We start from the raw sequence: 25,022 nt of genomic DNA, 5'->3' as shown, positions 1-25,022 counted from the left end.
GCTTATTTGTTTTATATTAAAGTTCATTTTGCACATTTATTGAGCTTCAAGTGTTCTCCAGCAGAGTTTTCAGCATTGAGTGCAGTTGGGAGGTGTGCCAGATATGTGAGTCATGGTTGCTGCCAGGGTTGCCAGAACACATGTTCAAGATGATTCCCTTGGTATTACACACAACTTGCCAGTTGATAGAGTGAAAGCCTTTTCTGTTTATGTAGAGCTTAACCTGTTCCCTGGTGGTACCTTAATTTCTATATATGGGCAATCTACGGCTCCAAGTACTTCAGGGTAGAACTCCTACATATTACTGGCCTTGTCGTCAGGATTACAGGGAAAATATATGTGGTCATTGGCATGTTGGAGCGTAGCATTCAGGAATTGGTGGAGGATCCTGGATGCTGATGCCTATGATACCCCCAGCATGTCCTCTGTTGGTCTCTGAAATGTACCTGTAGCTAAAATTCTGAGTGCTACACATACCTTTGTCTCCAGTGGGATGAGTTCTCCTTGATTGGCCTTTGCTCTGAATTGAGGATGGCAGACATTGCAGAGTTCCTGTATTGTGTCCCTATCCTGCCTGTACCGGTCTACAATTTCCATATCATGTAGGTTGTGAAAAGTTAAACAGGACTTGAAAACTCTTCTCCTTCTTGGCCTAGGCCTATTGGCAGCAGCAGCAGCATTGCAGCCTGTAGCACATACAAATGAATTAAAGCAGCAGCATCCCCTAACATTCTTTCTGTGTAGGCACCTTTCCATGGCTTTATTACAAAACGGTTTGGAATTTACAGGAAAAACTAGTATGGAGTCTACATGGTTGCTTTATACCTTGTTGAATAGCTCCACCATGTTGGATTGGCTGATTAGCATGCAGTTCAACTGCCTATGCTGTAATTAGTATGCTACAGTGTTTACCTTGCTTGTGCAGTGGTGCACACCTGTACACAGTGCTTACTGAATCTAAAACTCAATGCTAATGTGTATGGTAGAAAATGACTGTGTAGGGTTTATTGAATCCCCCCCACCTACCTTTTCTTACATCTTACCCATTCTGCTTTTACTCCAGAAGTGAGATAGATATTTTGAAGTAGCTATTCTCTTTATAAATTATTTTAATATATTAAGTAATACACTGTACTGTGTATTTTGTGCAATACTCTCTTGCATTTGACTGCAAACTCTGATATGTACCACATGCATATTGACTACACTCTTGTATCTCACAGTATTTAAAGTGTTTCTCTACTGTGTATTGCAGAACGCTATGTGTAAGAACCAAGAGACATATTCTATACTGCAGTGATCAGGTATGTAAATTAATGCAGAGGAAATGCCTACCCTCACTTCAGAGACAACAGCAATGTATGGCTGCAGAAGTGCATGGCTACTATGCTTCAAGATGAAAGATGTTGTTCAGTATACATACAGCTCAGCTAGACTGCAGGAAATAGAGTGCTAATTCCACTAAGAGATACCAATAATGAATACTAAATCTGACTATACTGTCTCATTAAATGTTGACTGAGAGGCTTAAATCCCTGACTATAATGCACATGACCCAAGTTCAAGGAGTGGCTTGGGTGCCTGCTGGAGGTAATGAGATAAGGTGGGGGGATGACATGGAATTTCTGTGTCACTCTCCTTTGAGGGAGGGTGTTGTGATGCAGCAAGGTACATGACCATGGTGGACTCTCTGTTATAGACGTCAGACCACATATGACTGCTGGCTGCTAGGTGGTAGGGTATTCTGCAGGGGTTACAGTACTCATGGAGCTGAATGACATGCCCTTGCTAATGGCCATTGCACAACAACGTGAGGTATGTCACTTGGTGTGTACTGTACAATAAGCAATAAACAAATAAATAAATGACAGTTCTCTAAATGACGGCCACCGCAGTCAGCTCTTGTCCCTATTAAAGGGGGAATGAACAGGCTAATTGGCTGAGGTGGGTGCTGAAAGTCAGCAAGCTGTGTGGATGCAAAAAGATTGACAAAAAATCAGTTACAGACACACACTTGATAAAGCAAGTGTATTTTGCTGCTATGTAACCAAAGCCTGTGAATCAGCCATCCCTTCAGATACACACACACACACACACACACACACACACACACACACACACACACACACACACACACACACACACACACAATTCAGTTGGTGTTTTATCATGTCTTCTGAACACATCTGCCAGCAATATAGTAGTCAAAGAACAGCATCATAACCATTCCCACAAAATTCAAACAGTTGTGTTTATAGCAGAATAAACCAGTAAAGCCTAGTCACATGTCTATATTCTGTTGCTGTACTCTACCTGAATATTGCTGATCTCTGTATTTTATTTTGAATTGAAGGTTTTCATTTAAGGTTTGGTTATTTCCATCTATCTTATGCTTGTATTACATTGTTTTGTTTTAAGTTTTCTGTTCTTTTGGAATTTTAAGAGTTTTTAGCTAGGGTCAGTTAGAAATGTTAGCAAAGAGCTCCTTTGCAAACAGTGAATAACAGCTAATTAGTGGGAGAAGCTGAGAAATAACATTCATCATTTAGTTAGAAATATCACTATTTATTTGGTGTATTTGTTGCCTTACTTGCTGTACTCTGTCTGAATTTTGCTGATCTCTGTCACTGTATTCTTAAACTTAATGGTTTTTGAGTTGCCCGCCACTACTATAAATCTGATTTTGGATACTCTTCCCAGTCCCATCTCATCAGCTCATTCTACTGAGTACAGAGAGATCATTTGGGAAGGCCCACTCCCTTAGTTTATCTTCTGTTTCCTCCCTTCCCACTTAACTAAAAAAATTGCATTTTATTCAACTACTTTTACTGTATTGTGTTTCTTCCTACTTTATTACTTTATTTTGCTTATGCTGCTTGTTCTTAAAAGTGTTCAACTGCATTTATTCTGCTGCGTTTATTACTGCTTGTTAGTAGTCTGATTAAATTGTAATTGTTATTATTCTAGGTCTCTTAGTTTTGATTTAAGCACATTGGCTTCAGGAAAGTTGTTTTATATTAAGAAGGTCTGTAGTCTACACTCTTGTGGCAGGAAAGGTAGCTTTCATCCTTCTAAGTTGCGAATTGCTGGTTGAAGGCTTACTGCATCTGTTATAAAAGTGTTTTAGTTCTGGTTTAAGTCGGTGGACTTCAGGTCAGTTATTTTACATTAAAAGGTTTGTGGTCTACACTCTTGTTGGAGGAGAGGGTAGCCCCTGTCCTTCTGAGCTGGGAGTTGCTAGTTGAAGGCTCATTGTGTCTGCTTATTTGAAGTGGGTTTTTTTCTGAAATTGTTGCATTTGTTTGCTGTAGCATAGACTAGATTCAGACCTGCTGAATCTAGTTCTGTTTGTACAAACTGAGCACTAACCAGGTCACCTTTTGTTGGAAAGGATTCCTCTGCACCCCAGTGGCAGGAGTGTGCAGTTAGAACTCATCTGGTTGAAGGTTTCTGGAACAGAGCTCAGTTTACAGCTTTTTTAGAGAATGGGCTTACTGTACATCAGTACTCTGATTGGAGAATGACCATTCTCCAGCAGGGTATTAATGTACAAGCAATGCCCTCAGAAAAACAAGTCCTCCACTTCATGGCAGCATATCAAGCTGCTGTGGAGCTCAGACTCAGAAAATGAAACAGTTGCCATTATTTTACTCTCGCTAATCAGCACTTCTACTGTTTAGCAAGTGTAAATTAGTGTGTGTGTGTGTGTGTGTGTGTGTGTGTGTGTGTGTGTGTGTGTGTGTGTGTGTGTGTGTGTGTGTTTGTGTGTGACTGCATGCATGCATGTCAGTGAAAGTGAGAGCAAGTGAACCATTATTTTACACTCGCTAAGCAGCGTTTTTACTGTTTAGCGAATGTAAAATAAAAAAATATAAAAAATAAAGCATGTGTGAGAGACTGTATGCATGTATGAGAGTATGAGAGAGAGAGAGAGTATGAGAGAGAGAGAGCGCTCGATCAAGTGTGTGCATGTGTTCCTGTCTGCATGTGTGACTGAATGCGTGCATGAAAGCAGAGAGACTGTGTGTGCGTCTGTGTGTCTGTGTGTGTGTGTGTGTGTGTGTGTGTGTGTGTGTGTGTGTGTGTGTGTGTGTGTGTGTGTGTGACATTGAGAGAGAAAACAAGAGTGATGTGTGAGTGAATGCATGTATGTAAGCAGAGGAGACTGTGTGTGAGAGAGACTGAGGGAGAGTGAGACTGAATGTGTGCATGAAAGCAGCTGTCTGGCCTCACAACACCCCTGGGTGGGCATTAATTACACAGTAACACAAACCCTGTTGGGCATTATTGCTTGCTTACTGGTTAATTTATTTAAATCAGTTTGCTCTCATTTGCTACATAAGCTCTGTGTTTGGACAGGATTGTGCTTGTTTTAGCAAAGCTTCACAGAGCTTGATGACCAGCTACTGCTCTGCTGTATTTATCTGATCGATCCAAGGCATCTGCTGATCAATGCAAAACTTAAGTAAAAATTTCCACTGTATGTTGTACTTTTGAACTGAATTTTTACCATACCACTGCTTATTTGAACTGTTTTTTTTTTCTGAAATTGTTGCACTTTGTTTGTTATAGCACAGCCTAGTTCTGACCTGCTGAATCTAGTTCTGTTTGTATAACTTGAGCACTAAACTAGGCCATATTTTGTTGGAGAGGGTTCCCCTGCACCCTAGTGACAGGCATGTGCAGTTAGAGTTCATCTGACTCAAGGTTGCTGGAACAGAGCTCAGTCTTGAGCTTTTTATTAGTTAATTTGTTTAAATCAGTTTGTGCTTGTTTGCTACATAAGAACCACATTTGCCAGGTTTGCACTTCTTTGAGCATCGCCCACTGCCATGCAGCGGTGGGCATCATTGGCAGTCATAGACGTAAACACTTCTGCCTGCAAATTTTCCCTGAGTGTTCTGCTTGTGCTCCATCAGTGAATTCTTGCCATTGTCCCTCACTGACAGTTGATACATTCAGTGAAGCTCCTGAGGTACCAACACAGATCCTAACCACTAGTCCTTTATTTTTTGTCCACTTCTTTTGTCCTCTACATTACCTGGTCCTTCCTGTCCTTTCTCAGTTTTCTGACCACATCAACTGATCTAGAATTATGTATGGAAAATTTCCCACAGTTTCTCCAGCCAGCCTGATTTTACATGGGCGTCCTGAGGTAATGTAGCAATTGCCATCTAGTACACTGACAACCCACTTCTTCTAGTCCACACAAATTTATTATGTGAGAGATGCATCTGTATCAAGAACCTAGAATCCAGTCTCTCTTACTCACCATTCAATTCACCTGATACTAAGCAGGTTGTCAGCATACATACCTCACCTCGTACACCTACCAAACCAACAACACATAAACCTACATATGTGCAGGTCCTTGCTAGAAGCTTACATAAACATGAGAGACCACCCAAACACAAGCACGATTCACATAACATATCCTCTGCAGAACATAGTACACATAATATATCACACCAGTGTCTTACCAGTCAAGCCCTAGGGCATAACACAAAAACAAACATCTTAGTCATAGGTGACTCTATTGTGAGACACACAGATGTCCCACTTACCAGGTTGGACAAGGAGAAGGTTATAGTCAGCTGTCAATCTAGTACCAGAATCTGCCACATCATACACACACTCTCAAGTCTCTCAACAACAGGCACTGTCATTACTCTGTCATAGTACATGTTGGTGTAAATGACTTGAGACATACCTCACTGGACTATATGAGGAGAGATATGACTGGGTTCTATGATTATCTGTCTGAGGCAGGTATATCCCTAGCCTTAATCAGCATTTTACCATCACTTAGGATGATACCTCAATCCAAACAAAAATGATTGGCTTCAATAATTTGCTTAGTTTCTGGTGTCATTCAAAGGGGATCCAGTACCTGTCAGCCTGGGATGAAATGGTTGACAGACTTTATGGCTTTACCAGAGATGATCTTCATTTTGCCACCCCAATAATGCCTTTTTAGGCAATGTCACAAGAACAAAAATCCTGATGTAAAAATACCCTCTAAAAACAAATTCAGGGTTATGGTGTTAAATGTTAGGAGTCAAAACCAGAAACTGAACTCACTGGAAGCTGTCCTCACCTTGGAAGATGCTAATATTTCTGCAGTCACTGAGGTCTGGTTTAAAGGTACAGATTGCACCCAGCTATACCAGGTTATATTTTCTTCCACACATTCAAATCACAAACTGAGGGCATGAGAACTAAAGGAGGTGGTGTATCAATATTCATTAAAGATAAATACACCTCTAGATTGGTTAAACAGCATGATTCCATTGAATTACTTCAAGTGCAATTGAATGTAGGTAAGACCCCTCTTTGGGTCATTGGCAGCTGTAGGACCCCCTCCATGAATCAGGAAATCCACTCAGCCTACTTGGATCTACTTCAGTCAATCAAGATACAACCAAACACCCTGGTTCTGGGTGACTTTAATTACCCATCTGTTGACTGGGTAAATTATACATGTTCTAACTCACTTACTCAAAGTTTCCTGGACTTTATTAACTCCAGTGCCCTGGACTAGCTGGTTGACACATCCACAAGGGGCTTAAGCATCCTGGATCTGGTGCACACCAACATGGGGGACCATTGCAGCACCTCCAGTGTGAGGCCGTCAATGATGAGATCTGCCACAAATCAGTCTCGCTAGAAGTAATTATAACACAAGACTCCCCCTTATCCACAACTAGACTAAAAAACTTCTCCAAGGCCAATTACAATCTCTTATGTGACAGCATAAATAGCTTCATAAGCGCTCCCCCCCAAATGATGGAACAGACACCTATTCTGAGTTATACACCAATGCTTTATACGAACAACTGTACAATTTTATTGAGTCTGCCATACCTGATAGAACCAAAGCAAGCTCTTCAAGGAAAAACAAACCTGCTTGGTGGACAACTGCCATTAATAGGCTATATACTAGGAGAAATAAATTGTTGTCTAAGATTAGGAAGGAACAGTCTCAAAATTGGAAATACTCCCTCCTGAACCTAAACAAGCAAATAAGACTCCTAGTGAAGTCCTCCAAAGCTAACTAATAATCCAGATAATAATAATAGCTTCCCTAACTAAGGATAACCACAAGGCGTTCTTCATTTACATCCATAACCTCAAAGGTAAAGCCCAGGTTTTCACTGAATTCATAGTTAATGGTACTACATATACTGAACCTGTGGATATAGCAAACCTGCTGGCTGACAGGTTCAGTGAAAACTTCACTCACTTGACCCTGCCACATATACGCCAAATCATCCCTAACACCTGTTCCCCACCTAGTATTTCTGAGAAGAAGGTCTTAAACACACTGTCCAAGGCCAAAAACACAGCCTCTATGGGACCAGACAACATCCCAGAGTGTGTTCTACATGGGTTAGAACAGCAATTAGCATCACTATTGGGCACGCTTTTCATCACAGCCTAAGCACTGGCTTCATCCCAGTGGAATGGAACACAGCTATCGTCACCTCTTTGCACAAAGAGGGTGCATCCATGGACGCTAGGAACTATAGACCCATTAGCCTTACTAGCCTTATCTGCAAGGCCATGGAACAAATCATCAAGGACCTTATTAACAAAGATATAGGAAATCTCCAAATGCTCAATTCCACCCAATTTGGCTTTGTCAAGGGGAGATCATGCCTGATATGCTTGGTGCATTTCTTTGAGACAGTCACCAAAGCCTTAGACAAAGGCAAATCTGTGCATATGGCCTACCTACAATCCCCCACTCAAGTATCATTGATGTACTCACCCAGCTGGTATCAACCCATATATTGTCAGGTGGGTTGCAAACTTGCTCACTGATAGAACTCATACAGTGAAAATAGGGTACTCCACCTCCTCCAGCAGACCCGTAACCAGTGGTGTTCCACAGGGATCAGTTTTGGGATCCCTATTATTTGGAATCTACTTCTCTGAAGTACAGGCTAAAAGTGAAGGACAGTGGCTGACAAAGTTTGCTAATGACTGCAAACTGGAAGTGATCACTGAAACCCTTAGTGATGTCAACATCCTGCAAGAAGTTCTTACGCAGACTAATGACTGGCAAATGCATTATCATCCCCTTCATCAAGGGTAATGTTCCTGCAAACTACCACATCAATAGCAATACCCTAAGCACAAAGTCAGTGGTGAGAGATCTGGGTGGACAGGTCGACAGCAACCTTAACTTCAATCACCATCTCTCCACAATGGTAAGAAGGGTATTTTATATTGCTCATCTCATAAGTAAAGGCATTGCCTCCAGATAAAATAGAGGTTATAACTCCCCTGTACTCTTCCCTCATCAGACCAATAATAGAGTACAATGCTTCCTTTGGTATGTTCCTTTCCAAACACCTGCAGCAATTGGAGAGATCACAAAGGTTCCTTACAAAGAAAATTCAGGGTCTTCAATATCTGTCTTATGTAGACAGACTGAAATCATTGAACTTGCTGGAGAGACAAATTTGTATTTAAGCATAATTTGGACAACTGGATGGGTAACCAGAAATTTATGAGCAGGGACAGAGTAAAGCATAACGTGGCTCATTCATTTTCACTCTGCAGTCTGGTCTAACACTGCTTTTACCCTTAGCACACTTATACTGTCAGCAAATAGGTGATGATAGGTGAACAGCCTGCACAACTGTGCACCTGTTAAATAACACAATCTCTACTAATATCCTTCTGTACAATATAATGTGTGGAGACACAGCGTGTGGTGCTATGAGCCCTTTATATAATGCAACTTCCACTGAGTATCTTCTGTACAGTATGACACATGGACATACAGCCTTTGGCACCATACACCCTTTATGTAATGCAACTCTCATGAATTGCATTATGTATGATATTACACATAGATACACAGCCTCTGGATACCAGGCCACCTTTATATAATGCAACCCTCATGCATTAACCTTATGTATAATATTCTACATAGATACACAGCATCTGGATATCATGTACTCTTTATCTAATCCACCTTCCCCCACCTGCCTACTGCATAGTCTCTGGTACCATACACCTGGACATACAGCTTCTGGTACCATACACCTTGACAAACAGCCTCTGGTACCATACAGCTGGACATACAGCCTCTGGCACCTTAAATCTGTCACCATACACCTGGACATAGAGCCTCTGGTACCATACACCATATGCCCTTTATGTAATGCATCCATCACTAATTACCTTATTTACAATACTATGCACAAATAAAAAAAACTCTGGATATCATGAAGCCTTTATATAATCCATCCTCTACTGAGTGCCTTCTGCATAGTACAACCCATGGACATACAGCCTCTTGTGCCATGTAATGCAGCCCTCACAAATTACCTTTTTTTACAATATTACACAAACATACACAGCCTGTGGTACCATACACTCTTCATGTAATGCAACCCTCACAAATTACATTTGTATACAATATTACTGAAACATACACAGCCTGTTGTACCATAAACACTTTACATAGTGCAACCCTCACAGATTACCTTATGTACAATGTTACACACAGATATACTACCTCTGGATATCACACACCCTTTATGTAATCCAATATCTGCCAACTGCCTTCTGTATAGTATAACACATGGGCACACATCCTGTGGTGCTCTGAGCACTTTAAAAAATGCAATCTCCACTGACAGCATTCTGCGCAATATAATACACGAACACATAGCCCGTATTGCTGTGCACCATTTAAATAATGTAATTTCCACAAAGTATCTTTTCCACAGAATAACATACAGGCACAAAGCCTCTCATTCTGTACTTTTTTTGCACTGCTGAAATGACTTTCTGTTAGGAAGGCTGCATTTTTTTTTTCATTTTGATGCTTGTTAAGCTGTGCTGCTCTGATAACATTTTAATGATTATAATATATTATATTTTGTGTCACGTCTGCAATTCAGTCTTTTTAAGGTACATGCTACATTTAGGCACTGTCTGCGTATTATCACTTCTATGCCGCGGTGATGCAGCGGTAGCATTGTCGCCTCACAGCAAGAGGTTCTCCCATACGATTCTCGGCTGGAGTGCCTTCTGTGTGGAGTCGGCATGTCCTCCCCGTGGTCGAATGGCATTCGAAAGACATGCGTAAATGGGCGTGCCTTCATTGAAGGTTGGGCATCGAGCTGGCACCTCGGCACCATAAAAATCTACTGCCAGTCATTAACGGACTGGAGTTCTGCTGCGCCGACCCCTAACCGGGAAAAGCCGAAAGAAGAACAACCTTAAAAGTGGGCCCAAGTCAGTGCTGAAAAGTTTCTATAGGTCAGTTGCCCAGTTAATAACTGACTATATAAATACAATAAATGTATAAAAAGAAATAGTATCAGAAGAAGGTTACTGACATACCAATAATTTGAACAAAATAAGTTATATAGCATTATTCTATCTACAGTATTTCATTATACAATGGAAACTAGTGTACATGAATGAACTACAAGGACAAAGGTCAAGACATGGGAAAAGGTCAGATGGTACAGTGCCAAATGTAGGTCTGTTCAGAATATTTAAGACTGATATTACAGTGAGAATGGAAGTCAAAACTGACTGAGAATTCTGTACAGCAGATCATAGCTATGATCTGCTAACAATCTTCTTCCTTTAGTTCTTGGTTTGATACCATAAACCTCTATCTACCTACTGCATAACTCCAAGAAAGTTACTTAATGAAACAGCACTCACAGATTATCTCTGAAAGGAGTAACTTGTACGTATTGGTTTTCTCTGGTCAACACGCACAAGTTCCTCTTGTCAAAGAAAACCTGTTATGCTAATGGCACTGATGCTTGTGCTGTCTTTGGATATGATACGGAAATTGACTAGTTCAAAAGAAATGCATCAGGATTCATTGTAAGAAGGTACAAGGTTATGCTTGTTTCATTGGATATGCAAGATTAACAGAAAATACAGTAAATTATAGTCATTAAAATGTAAGCAGAGAGCAAACACTTAAGAAGATATCCATCAAAGTTCAAAAAGAGCTTAGCTCCTTAATACCCACTTAAGCCCATCCTTCAAATGCCAAAAATATACACTAACATAAAATAATGCTTATTGACACCCTCTTCTAGATACTTACTTTTAATTTACAAACCCATCAAGTCACCCCCATACCTTTATACTTCTGCAGTGTGTAAAAGCTTCTGTCTCTCACATAAACACACACACACATGAATGCACACTTAACCCAACCTACTTCATTATACTCTTCTGTTTTTCAACTCTGTATCCCTGCATTGACTTACTGCTATTCTGCTGTATTTTACAATCTTCATTTCATTCTTAAAGCTCAGTATCCCTGCGGCTACTTACAACCATTCTACCGTACCATACAGACTGCTTCTAGCATTTTTTATTCCATCTATAGCAGACATGTCACTCATCTATGAGCACTGTATATAAACTTAAACCTTGAAGCCAATATAAATAATATACCCTGCACTGTAGTACGTCATCTTATTTGCTGTCAATTGCTCACACAATCTGTTCTTGACTATTTTAAGATCTTTAGCACTGTCTGTAATGTGTACAATGCAAAAAATTATTTTTGTGACACAGTTACTCTACTTTGTTAAGGTTAATATTTAACACTTCTTATTTATTTTCCCTTTTGGTTTAATAGTTAAGATTACCTAGTCACATCTGTATCACATGCACCTTATTTCTTCTAAACATTAACAGATAATCATTAATAATGTTTTTATTAGAACTGTATTCGTCTCTTACTATAAACTTTTGTAAGCTTAATGTAAGTATTTTGTTTGAAGCTTTACTCCCCAGGCCTCCACTGAACATGGGCCTTATGACAATTGTACTGTCCTGGCAAATAAATGTTAATAAAAAAATAACATATCCTTATAGGGCATGCAGTAGAACAGAGGAGGAAAAGAATATAGGTGTCTTAAGCATCCTTAAGCTGAAGCAAGCCATCCTACGTTACAGGGAAAAGGCAGAGAACACCAGGGTAAAGGGATATATAGCGCAAGAACTGTATTCTGGAGATGCAGATATCATTTTATATTGTACAGACCTGCATCTTAACTGTCCTTGCTTTTGCCTTATGTTTTTACCCTGTGTCTAGTGCTGAGTACCAAACGTTAATAATGCCAGACAGTAGTGCTTAGCTCTTACTGATAACAATGAGTGCTGATGCAAAACCTGTTGCAGTTACATTTAAATTAGAGTTACATTGAAAAATTGTCCCTAATGTTAAGCCTTTACCCCCCATTATTTGTGTCTGTCTAACATTTGGGATCTTGCTTTTGCTTCGTTCCGTTCACTTTACTTTTACATTTGTTACTATATTTCACGATAATGAGCCTATTCCAGGTCAGCAGCAATTCTTTTGGATTGTTTTTTACTTAGTTTTATGCTAGCTGCTAACCGGAGCAAGTAAGTGGAATGGCAAATATTTAATTAGATTATAACCCCAGAGGTGAAGACCGTGGAGGTGATTGCGTGCAATGGAGACTTCAGCAACATCTCAAAGATGCTGTAAATGCTTCCTGCTTCTTTAACCATGAGGCAGTTATCAATGACGACACTGAAGCGACATTTGAATCAGAAAGGCTACATTCCTTACTTGACGGGATTGAGAAGGACTTCATGAAACTGAAGCATTTCCAAACTCAGCGTATATACTTTCAATATTGTTTAGACCAGCATATCATTCCTAGTGGGCTACGCGTGTTTACCATGCCCACACAAGGCAAGGACTATCCAGAACTCTTGGCTAAATGGCAGCGACTGAACATTGAACTCAGTCGGAATTATCTTCAGTTATTAATAGAATTTTTCTTACCAGAAGAAGAGAAGCTGGTACAAACTATTAATTTCAAACAACGTGAGCTGTTTAATAACTTTCATATGGACCTGGTAAGACCTTTGTTAGATAACTTATTAGACTGTATTTCAGCCTTTGAAAGGAAACTATTACAGCAAAAGCGTAATAAAGCTGCAAGAGACATTAAGGATTTTAAATTGGGCCATGTCTTCACTTGGACCAGACTGATACAGGAACGTAGTAATAATGCTAATGCAAATAATGACAATGTTACCCTGAATGCTGGCATTAATATTAATAGAAGCAATAGTTCTGCCAATAATAATATTGCTGTAAATAATTGTTTGAATTTAAATAAGGATGTTCATGAAAGTCATGAAAGTAATGATATGGCAAATAATCACCCCAGTCTTAATGAACAGCCTGAGCCTGCTAGATCTATACCACATAAGGCTATTAGAAATGAGGGATTAATACAAGATACGAATTGCGATGACTCCACGGATGTCATACACATTATTCATCCAAGTGTAGATTCTAGCAATAATTTATATCCGAATGTCTGTATAGTTAAAGATAAACCGATAGTACCTGAAGTGGGATCTGGAGCTGTAGTTAGACCTAAGATAATAAGAACTTCAGACAATTTAAATAAGAGTATGAGTACTGAGCTTTGTTTTCCTCTACCAGTACGCATTGACAAAGGCCCACAGAGGTCGCGATCGGTGAGTCGAGGGAGGCAAAAGAGGAAATTCTCAGGGGACACTTTAACTCATCACACCCTGAAGAAAATTTGGACCAACAAACGCTTGTCCACAATTTATCCAGTCTTGATTTGAGTAGTGAAGATATTCAGTTATTAAATAAGGGCTTGAACTTCATTTCTAAAAGCCACAGTAAGTTAACGGACACAGTCATAGATTTAAAGTTATTCTGCAGAAATGTTATGTTGAGGTTAATGTACAAGACACCCAATGACAATAGAACAAGTAATAATTCCTTTACATTTAAGAAATTAAGTGACTATATACCTGTTCATCATCCTTTAATAGAAGCCTATTGTAAATTGACTGAGGATGAATTATATTTATATTATGGAAATAGACCTGTAAAGAACAGACATAATAAAATGGATAATCTTACTTTTAAAGAAAGACAGAGTCTAAAGAAATTACAAGATAATAATACTATCATAATTAGACCGGCTGATAAAGGTGGTAGTATTGTAGTTATGGATATGGGTGATTATGAAAGAAGGATGAAACTGTTACTACAAGATAAATTCTATGAACATATTTCATATGAAATAGTAGATGATATTACAAGGTATGTAAGAAACACATTATTAGATATCTATAGAAGTGAGTTGATAGAGAAAGATTTATATGATTATTTGAACATTCCTACACCTACTATTCCTGTTATTCAAGGACAACCTAAGATACACAAAGATCATAGGAACCCGCCTATGAACCCATAGTCTCAGGTTGTGGATGGATAACGGAACATTTATCCATATTTGTTAAAAAACATCTAAGGGGAGTTTTGAATAAGAATAATATAGTATTAAGGGATACCAAGCAATTTTTGATTGATTTTTATGAATGTATTAAATATAAAGATCTTACTGTAGGCTATCTTTTTGTCACATTTGACATACAATCGTTATTTACAGTGATTCCCAATGAACTTGGACTGACATTTATTTCACAATATTTACAAGAAAACAGTGATTATACCCCTGTTCATATAGATTTAATTGTACACATTTTAGAATTAATTCTAGAGAACAATATCTTTATGTTCCAAGATATGATATACAGACAGAAAGATGGCATAGCTATGGCACTTCTTGTGCTAATAGCTACGCCAATATGTTCCTAGCACATTGGGAAAAGGAAGTATTGTTTGAACAACAACTTTTTAAGGAACATGTTACATTCTACAGACGTTTTGTTGATGATGTCTTTGTTTTGTGGGAAGGAACAATTAATCAACTTGAATCAATGCATTTGATTATGAATAATCTAATCCCATGTCTAAAATTCACAATGCAATTTTCAGTAGACAGGATTGATTTCTTGGATATATATGTTGAGAAACTACAAGGTAATCTTATTAACACTGGAGTGTATCGTAAAGCCTGTTACTGTAATTCATTACTATCTAGATCTAGTATGCACCCACCTTATGTTTTTAAGAACATTATTAGGGGACAAGCTATTAGAGCTTCAAGGTTGAACTTTACAGAAAGTGGTTTCAACTCTGAATTAGTTGGCTTGAGACAGAGATTATTAGATAGAGGCTATGATACTGCAGAGATTGTTCCCCAGTTAGACATAGCAAATAGTCTAAGAACCACACGAGCTATGCCTTATTTTGGATCTAGTTACATAGAATATTTTAAACCGTATATTAATAAACAGAAACATGTGAAATTCTCTACTTCTTTTTCTACGGATTACAGTGACATTAAATCAATTTTATATAAATATTGGGATATTTTACAGTTAGATGAAATAAAACAAGTAGTAGGAGAGATACCAAGTTTTCTTTTTAGGAATAAACATAACTTAAAAAGAATATTGTGCTATCAGAAAGCTGATAAATATCAGAGAAATATTGGATGTACTAAACCTTGTGGTAATTATAATTTTTGCTCTTTTATTGATAGCAGCACAGAATTTAGGCATCCTGATTTATTAAAGACTTTTAATATTAATGCTGAAGCAAATTGTATGACACCTCATGTCATATATTTAGCTGTTTGTAAAATATGTTCATCATTTTATGTCGGGAAGATGAACCGCACATTTAGAGACAGAATGAGAGAGCACCTGTATCATATTAGAAAGGGCTCCAATCACAATGCATTAGCGAAGCACATAGCATCATACAATACATAACATACATTCTCCTTCAGAGTACTACAAGTTGTTACTCCTAATACTAGAGGTGGAGATGTTGTAACATATATAGAGAGCAAGGAAACAGCGTGGATTATATTACTGAAATCAGATAGAGGACGAGGCCTGAATGAAAGGGACTCAATTAAACCTAAACTTAGACAACGTAGAAATGTTAGGTGATTTTTCACCATTACACACATATACTTTTATATAGGTATTTATTACATTTATTGCACACATATATATATATATATATATATATATATATATATATATATATATATATATATATATATATATATATATATATACATTTACATGCTCATTATAATAGTATTTTTTACATATGTCCACATATATATTTTATATTTTTACAAAATTTTTATACACACATACATATACATATATATATTTCTATACATATCTATATGTGTTTTTATATATATGTCTATATATATATTTTTTTACATGTATATATATATATTTTTTATATACATATGGATTTATGCACTTTTTATATATTTATGTGTTTTTATAGGGTCTGTTATACTTCTATTTATTCTGCATTCATAGATAGATTGTATTCAGAGTTTAGATGGAATTATAGGTTCATAGGTTCATACTAGGCTATCTGGGAGTTTGCACTGAACCTGTCAGCCAGTATGTTGGCAATCTGTAGGAGATCAGTAATCTTCACATCATTTTTTTGAACTAAGCATATCTATATCTGGGAGTTTAGGTTTTTTTGACATAGCTAAAGAATGCCTTATGGTGTTTGTCTTTAGGGGTTTAGCCTTTTTTTTCAAAATTAGTTTTTGATGATATTTTTATTTTAAGCTCTTAGCTTTTACTTTAAGGAGTGATGTGTGTCCTTTTTTTATTTTGTTTTCTCTTTTGCTAGCTTTTGTTTGTTGTTGTTGTAGTTTGTGTTTATGGCTGGGGTCCCTGGACGCACACCCTTTTGCCTACAAAGAGCTTTTTTTTTGTTTTTGTTGCTGCTGCCTGATCCATGCAGCATGCAGGCAGGGAGTTGAAGGCATTGTTATTTTGTTCAGCCAGTAATGTTAACCGCATTACCCTTAGTTTTTTTTTGTTTTGTTCTAGGGTGGTAGGTTTAGAATTTGGAGCCTCCCCTAAAAAAACTATAAGGGGTGGCAAGAGCCTTTGCAAAATCCGAAAAATCCCAGGGGTGGTGACAAGCCAAAAATATGCATCCTTCTTTTATCCAGCTGGTCCCATCCATCATCCCAGGCAGACGAACATTTTGAATGATTTGAAGAGTTTACCAGAGTTTAAGCCAATTGTTAAAGCTGATCATCTTATCTCTGTATTGTTGGTATCATTCTTGGTGAAGGTAAAGTCAGGTCATGTCTCGTTGGGCGATACAGGCGACATAATCAATCTAGCTATCTTTCATCTCTTCTCTGTTCATGTAGTCCAGTGTCGCTAACACCAGCTTAACACCAGCGTGGACGTACATTGAGTTGAGTACTGAGAGACCCTGTGTGAGTGTATGTGCACATCGCGGATGTGCCGGATTCTAGCACCCGACAGGCAGCTTCACTGTGACCTCTCCCTTGCAGCGGACGTGTGTGTCTGACTATAGTTTAAATCTGATTAACCGGCGCTGCCCTAGTGTGCACGGGTAGCAGCAGCTCCGCTAAAGCGCTTTTTTATAGCAGGGCTGAAAAAAAAAAAAATGACCCAAAATGGCGACAAACAAATTAGTTGCTGCTGCTAACCACTCCCTCTGAGGACAAACAAGCAGCTCCCACTCCCACCTCCCACTGGTGAGGTGAAAACTGGCCACACCTCTGGCCACAAAAAGGAATGGAGGAAACCCAGAAACCCCAGGAAGGCCCAGGAATCAGCAAAATCTGATCTGGAACACAAAGCTAGGAAAAAAGGAGAAAAATTTTTTTTGGGTTTTTTTTTTTTTTTGTTTTTTTAAAAAAAAGAGAAAAATGCAGTATTTGCTTTCTAAACTAACTAACACAAAGGCTGGTACACTTGAGTGTATTAGTTAGTTTGTTGTTACTTTTAAGCAATACTCAAGTGCAAGTGCAATCAATATAAGCTCACTTATATGTTTCATATACCTTTAAATGAAGAATGTTTTAATTGATTTTGATTGAACTTAATTGTTTGCTTAGATACATCTGTGTATAGGTTCATAGGTTCATAGATTAGTACTAAGCTAACTGCTCTTGCGAGCCATTTTAAGCCTAGCCAATTATCCCTTGTGAGACTCAAACCCTGCACCTTGTGTTTGTAAGGCAAATACCTTAACCATTAGGCCACCCTTCCAACCCCAATATAAAGACAATGTCAGTTTAGATGCTATGAGAGATCCGATGAAGCTACTTGCGAAAGCGCTTATCTGTGTTACAATAAATATTCCTGGATTTTCTGTATGTGGATCTACTTGACTTTTATTTTTACAAACGTGGAATACTTGCTTTTGCTTCGTTCCGTTCACTTTACTTTTACATAGATAGATTGTTGTGTGTGCAAGAGTGGCAAGTCTATACCTAGAATAGTGTGTCTACTTCTGGCAGTCATACCATGAACGGAAGAACATGTGACTAGTGCCGACCAACGAACAATACCAGTTTCTGTATTTCAGATCAAGTCACATTGTTAGCTGTGGGAAACCAGTGTTATTAAGAGCTAAATAAAAGGATACAAAATGCCTATGCCTGCATAAAAATGTGATCTTTTCTTTAGTTGAAAAAGAATATATAATTTTCCTCTGGGACATCACAGTATCATTATAATATTACTTTAGGCAAATAACCATTCTTCTTCCAGGTTATGCATTAATTGATTGGTACTGATCACATATTTTAATAGAGCAGTAAAATATGAAATTTGAATGAAATGCCTAAAGTACATATTTTCTATGCAGTGACCTAATTATAATAAGGGATTACACATAATGAACAATGCAAAATATTCTCTTCAGTATGAACGTGTGTGTGTGTGTGTGTGTGTGTGTGTGTGTGTGTGTGTCTGTGTGTGTGTGTGTGTGTGTGTGTGTGTGTGTGTGTGTGTGTGTGTGCCTGTGTTTGTGTATGTGTTAGTATAAAACAGATTTTGGTTAATTTATCTTCTTTGGTGGCAAATACAATGATACAAAATAAAGGCTAATCATTCAAGCAGAACACTTAACATTTGCAAGCAATGGTTAATCTGGATATGTTGTATTGCTATCTCTAGTTATAAACTCAGTGCTAGATCAAAAACTAACTGAGCTGCTTTATAACCTTGAAATAATCTTTACCGTAGCTGCACAGGGTATAATATTCCCTTGTTGCAGACAGATCTGATTGATCATAGTACAAGCTTCTTCTTTGATGTTGTCAGTCCTTGTAACACAGCATTAATGGTTTAGTGGGCCTGATTTGCTGCAGCTGTCTTCAGCAAGTTAAACAATGTGGCTCAGATGTGCACGTATGTTACCCAGTTGGATAGTTTTTGAATGAAGCATTGCTTCACACAGAGTTCTATATTTCAATGAAGTGTTTCTTCATACAGAGCTCCATATCAATTACGTTGATGCACAGACACATTTTAGCCTGTTATATGACTATGAAATAAGTAATGCTGGATTTCTTAGAAACTCTGATATAATTCAGAAACAAACTTTTATGATCATCTTGCGAATGTCTAAAGACACAGAAGACCTATTCTTTTGCTACAGTATCATTAATTATTCATGTTACTGGTAGTATTTAGTAAGGAAAATACAATGAGGCAAGAAAGACTCGAGTGCAATAAAAAATGTTGCATCTCATATAATACAACATGTACAAGTAACAGTGAAATGTAAACAAAGTTTTCATTCTTGCAGTAATTTTTCTTAAAATAATGCATACATTATTTCCCATGAAGAAGTAATGAATTCATGAGCGCTGAAGTTACACTTATTGGGCCAGAGTCCAAAAGAGTTTCTCTCAGTGTAAGTGACTTACTTTGGTATAAGGCCTGTCTATAAACAGGCTATCAAAGACAAACTAAAGCAAAATAGCAACACTGTGAAAACCTAAACAACGTGGAGGCAGTTCGAGCAATCACTCCAGTACACCACCAAAACTGTAAACAAATCAAGTAAAAAACGGAGTGCGTTTAATGTAAAATAGCATAGAATTAAGCACAAACAAAGCTTTTCGCTGATTTAAATAAAACATCTTCCTCAGATGAGAGCCTTATTCAGAAAGCAGGGTTTAAATTCCCCTTTTCCCTGTCACATGATTGCATACATTAGTTTAATAGGTTGACTGACACATTAGTCACTAATAAAACCCATCCCCAACCAGAAGTACACTGAACTACAAAATATTATACTAGTACAGTTAACAATATAAAATAAAAACAGAACATCTTAATAAAATATGTTATGTTTTTCAATGTCTCGGAAGAAATATCTTCACCATCAAGTAAAACAATAATAAAATAACATAACAAATCTTCTAGCAGACGAATCCATCTAAGTTCTTAAAATATAAATTTTTTTTTTGTAAATTTTTATAGATAAAATGGTGGGAGTGGTGTAAATTTAAATATACATTTGTAAAATAAATATATTTACTCTCCACCGGCAGAATCAAAAGTATCTTTATATTAGTATGCTAAAATGTTGTTAAAACCATAAAGTCAAACAAAACTCAAAATAAAACATGACCGTGAACTTGATTGTCCACAACAAATTACCTACTTAAACTTCAATTTCAAAATGCACTTAATAGAGCTCAATTCATTTATGCCTGGATAATGACAGGCATCCAATCTAAGTTGCCATGTTAATTCACAACGTTCCAAGATAAGCGACTCTGGGCCCCCCCGCCATCAGTAAGGTCTTGGTCAATCACTCGAAATGTAAAGCAGTGTTATGGATGATCAATAATGTGCCTCACAAGGGGATTCTCTGCTTTGCATTTCCCTATGGCATATACATGCTAATAGACTCATTCTTAAAGTTTTCTGTCAGTCTTTCCAATATAGAAGACCGGACACTGGGAGCACTTAGCTAAGTATACCACCTGTTTGCTCTGGCAGTTAAATTTACACAAAAAAATCTGTAGTCAAGGGGCAACTGATTAGAGCTGTGAGACAGCACAAAATAAGTAGTTTTGATCCAACACAGAGTTTTAACTGATCCATGTAGTATCAGCTACGAAAAAAGGGGGTGGGGCGTGTACAGTGTTTTATAGCTTTGAGAGCCATAATACACATTGCACAGCAACGCAGACAGTGGGCAGAAGTAAAATGTACGATGACTGAAAAGTTTTAAAAGTTATTAGACACTGCACACTCCATTTTTAATAGGAAAGTGTATGACAGCTTTTAAATCCATAAAAATGCTTCAGAACCTGTTCTGTGGTAGCCACTGTTTTGCTGTAATATGGGGCTAGAGCTTAACAACACTGAACTTTTGAAAACACAGTTCTTATATCGGAAGGATAAATAACTAATTTGTAGTTTTCCTAAATTTAAAATGTAATTGTGGCACACCATGCTCTACAAATAATTACCAAGTCTGATGTGTTAAGATATGCATAGCATTAATGCTTATATTTGATATTTTGTTTATGGAATATACATGACTGCTGAACTAGTGCCAAATAAGGCAAGATTAGTTAGAGGAGATGTAGATTACATGCTAAAAGTATTGACACATCTACAGCACTGTTGTTGTCTACTTATAATTAAACATAACTATAGATAGATATGGGTCTATCTTCTGCTATCGAAAACAAAGAAAAAAATCATGAATGGCAAAATAACAAACATGAAACATCAAAAGGTAAAATTAGAGAACAAATACTTCAATGAAAATAAACTCATCGAATGTCCATAGTCAGCCAACATCACAAGCACAATCAACCAAGGTGGGGGTTCACCCCCCACACGCACACTACCCCTAACTATATTTATATCAACTCCAAGATTACACTACAGTGGAGAATAGGGCAAATTTAAAAGGTTTCCTTCACTTACCTTGCATGTTGCATTACTTCCTGCTTGATGCAGAACATCACACTCAATGACAAGAAGTAGAAGGATTAAACCCTGGGACTACTCTCTGCATCATCCAGATGGGAATAAGAGGCAAAGATAACCAAAGTAATTCTCCAAAAGATCCAGCAACATGGTATGAGGACAAAATAATTAAAATGATTGCTTACTAGAGAGAGAGTGTTAAACACCCTAGTGAGAGTTGTCTCTGTGCTGTATCTAGCTCACAACTTGATCTAGAATGGATCATTGGTGCTGCTCTCTTAAGGTATGAAGGTTTGTAATAGGTCAGCAGTTGTCCAGATTGACAAGATCTAAGCCCACTTTTTCTGAGGACAGGAAAAATCAGTGCCTCCTTTAATTGATTGTAGAGTGCTCCATATTCAAAAAGTGTGACAAAATATAGTGTAGGGTTGAACCTGGTTCCTTTGGACAAGTCAAAACAATCATGACTAAATGAGGATTCAGTCTTTAAGCAGTAATTTGTGTGTATATGGAGATAAAAGAGATAAAAATCATTATTACTCAGTATAGAAAATTCACATCAGCTGCATGATGAATTCAACTCCCTTTGAACCACCAGGAATATCCTAGTGAATGCCTTGATGGCTCCCCAGCCTGATAATTCAGGCTTTGTGGCAAAAAGTAAATGACTAAATCCCATTCATAAAACGTTGTGGCCTTCTGTGTCATGAGGCAGTCTGGACTGCACAGCTTCTCCAACACCTAGACTAGTGTAACAGGTCAGTTTGTCAGTTGTTACAGTATTACAAGTTTTTCTGGAAGATCTCAGCCTAGAAAAACTAATACTGATTAGCCGGTCAAGTTTTTTTCTCAAGCTGACTTGAAGACTGCCATTTTTACTCCATTCTTTGGCCAGTCCTGTGGAGTTTGTTGATCTCAATCTTGAACAATAGCTCACATAGAATCTGATAGGGGTAGGGTCACACATAGTTGGAGAACAAAATGGCAAGTGAGGACGTCAGAGCTACAATTTAGGCCAACATTAGGAAACTAACTTTTTTCCACTGTAGTGCAATCTTGGAGTTGGTATATTTAATTTACAGGGGTTGTGTGGGGCAGAGCCCCCCCCCCACATGAGGGTGCATGCAGAAACATAGTAGAAAGTGTGTTTGTTAGGTGTTGTTGTAGGAGGAGGGGGATCTTATTTATTTGTGAAATGTAGTTTTCAATGTTATGAAGCATACTTTCAATGTTCTGAGTTTTCAAATTTTTGGGTTTTACATGTTTTGAATTTTCAGTGTTATGGTCTCAATGTTATGAAATTCAACGTTATGAAATTTCAATGTTATGAAGTAGACCCATACATATATATATATATATATATATATATATATATGTGTGTATATGTATGTATTATTTTTCATCCATTGCCTTTCTTTTTTCTTTTGTACTTATGTTTTTCTTTTTTCTTTTACCCTTTTACCAATAGAATTCTTTTTTTTTTCTCTTACTACCTCCCAATTTATGTCTTCTTAATCACTTATTTCAGAACCTTCTTTTATGTCCTATTTATTATATTTTCTTATCTCATTTTTTTCTATTTCTTCTACTTCTAAAATTTCTTCTCTTTATTCATTTTTTTCTATTTCTTTTTTTGTCTTTACTCTTATCTTCATTTTTGCAATCCATCCATAAATTTCCAATGTTGTTACATTTATAACATTTCAATTCACTTTTTTGCATCATATCCCATTTCCCCATTAATATAACATTTTCCTGTATCACAGTTACTTATCAAATGTCCTTCTTTTCCACAAAAAAAGTTTTTAGCTGTCCCCAGTATTTTACAACATCCCTATTCCCCAACACATGTATAGTGCTTAGTATACATTTCATTTTTTCTCTATTTTAGGACAATATTACTATCCTATCCACCAGTCCATAATCCCCTTTTATCATAAATGTTTGCAATGTCCAGTACTGCTTTACATAAAGTTTTCAAATATCCTTTCAAAGTCTCCCTTTGCAACTCTGTTCACAATTGTACATGAATTTTCTGTTTTGTTTCCCTGGGAAATGCTTTTATCACATACATATTTCATGGGTTACAGTGTTTCTTTCTTTGTATTCAAGAAGATTTTCCACTGAAAAAAATGTTTTAAATATAATGTCACAAAATATCTCCTTGTTAAGAATAAATGCTCTTACCTCATGTACTTTTACACCCAAAGAAGCAATTAAATTGTCCCACACCTCATACGTGTCCATTTCTTTATCTTATTTACTTTGAATTTTTACTACATACTTCCATTTTTCATTTTCTTCTGTATTCTTTTCTGCTTCTTCCCTTTTGCCTTCTTTTACTTTTTCTACATATGTTTTATTTTCCATCTCACCACTATTCTTCAGTATTGTCTCAGCCTCCTCTTTTTGTATTTTTGCATAATATCCCCATAGGAAGTGTCTCCCTCATCTTCTGGTTCACTCTGCATCTCCATTTCTTAAATACATCATCCTGCAACTCTCCTGACTGGTGGCTTGTAATTGTACAGCCATCATTTGCCAACTCAACTGCATCATATAGATTTCTTTGAAACATATTCTCAGAAGCCTGCACATATTCTCCAGTCTCAACATTTGCTTTCTTCTCCATTTTTCTCACCACTCCATCATTTCCTTCTCTTTCCTTCTGCCTCCCTGTTTCTCGGGGCTGCCTCTGTGCTGTGAATGGAAGCAGGAAGTGCTCCTCCAAAATGCCTCCCACTCACAACAAGGATGAGTAGAGGAAGTTCCCTGATGCTGTGGCTATATTTCCCCTAGAAATATAAATACTGCCTCAGTTCTTCCCTGAAGAGAGTCTACTAGTCTTGTGTACTAAACAGATCAATAAAAGGCACATAAATGTATCAGCTCCCTGCTAAAAATAACAAGCATGACTTGTGTGGAGGCTGTTTCAGACTGAGCTAAAAGTCTAACACTGCAGTCAATGAAAACATTTTGAGGGTTAAAAAATGCCCAAGCTTGACTTGTGTGGAGGCTGTTTCAGACTGAGCTAAAAGTCTAACACTGCAGTCAATGAAAACATTTTGAGGGTTAAAAAATGCTTCTTACCCATCACATCATGCAGGGTGTTGTAACACCTCTGAGCACTCCATACTCATCCCTGATGTATGGTATTGTAACTATGTTAAATGCCCCTTATCTCTCCCTCCTGCTGGAAACTGCATGTTTTTTAAATTCTTCTTATCTCTCACCTAGGTTAGTATGCAGTACCTCTTCTAAATGCACATTAACCCAACTCTGACAAATGATACTGTACTTCCTCTAAACAC

Source organism: Protopterus annectens, chromosome 1.part0, assembly GCF_019279795.1.
Source record: "Protopterus annectens isolate FY-2018-M chromosome 1.part0, PAN1.0, whole genome shotgun sequence".
Taxonomy (NCBI): domain Eukaryota; kingdom Metazoa; phylum Chordata; order Ceratodontiformes; family Protopteridae; genus Protopterus; species Protopterus annectens.
Note: the sequence above shows the minus strand (reverse complement) of the source record.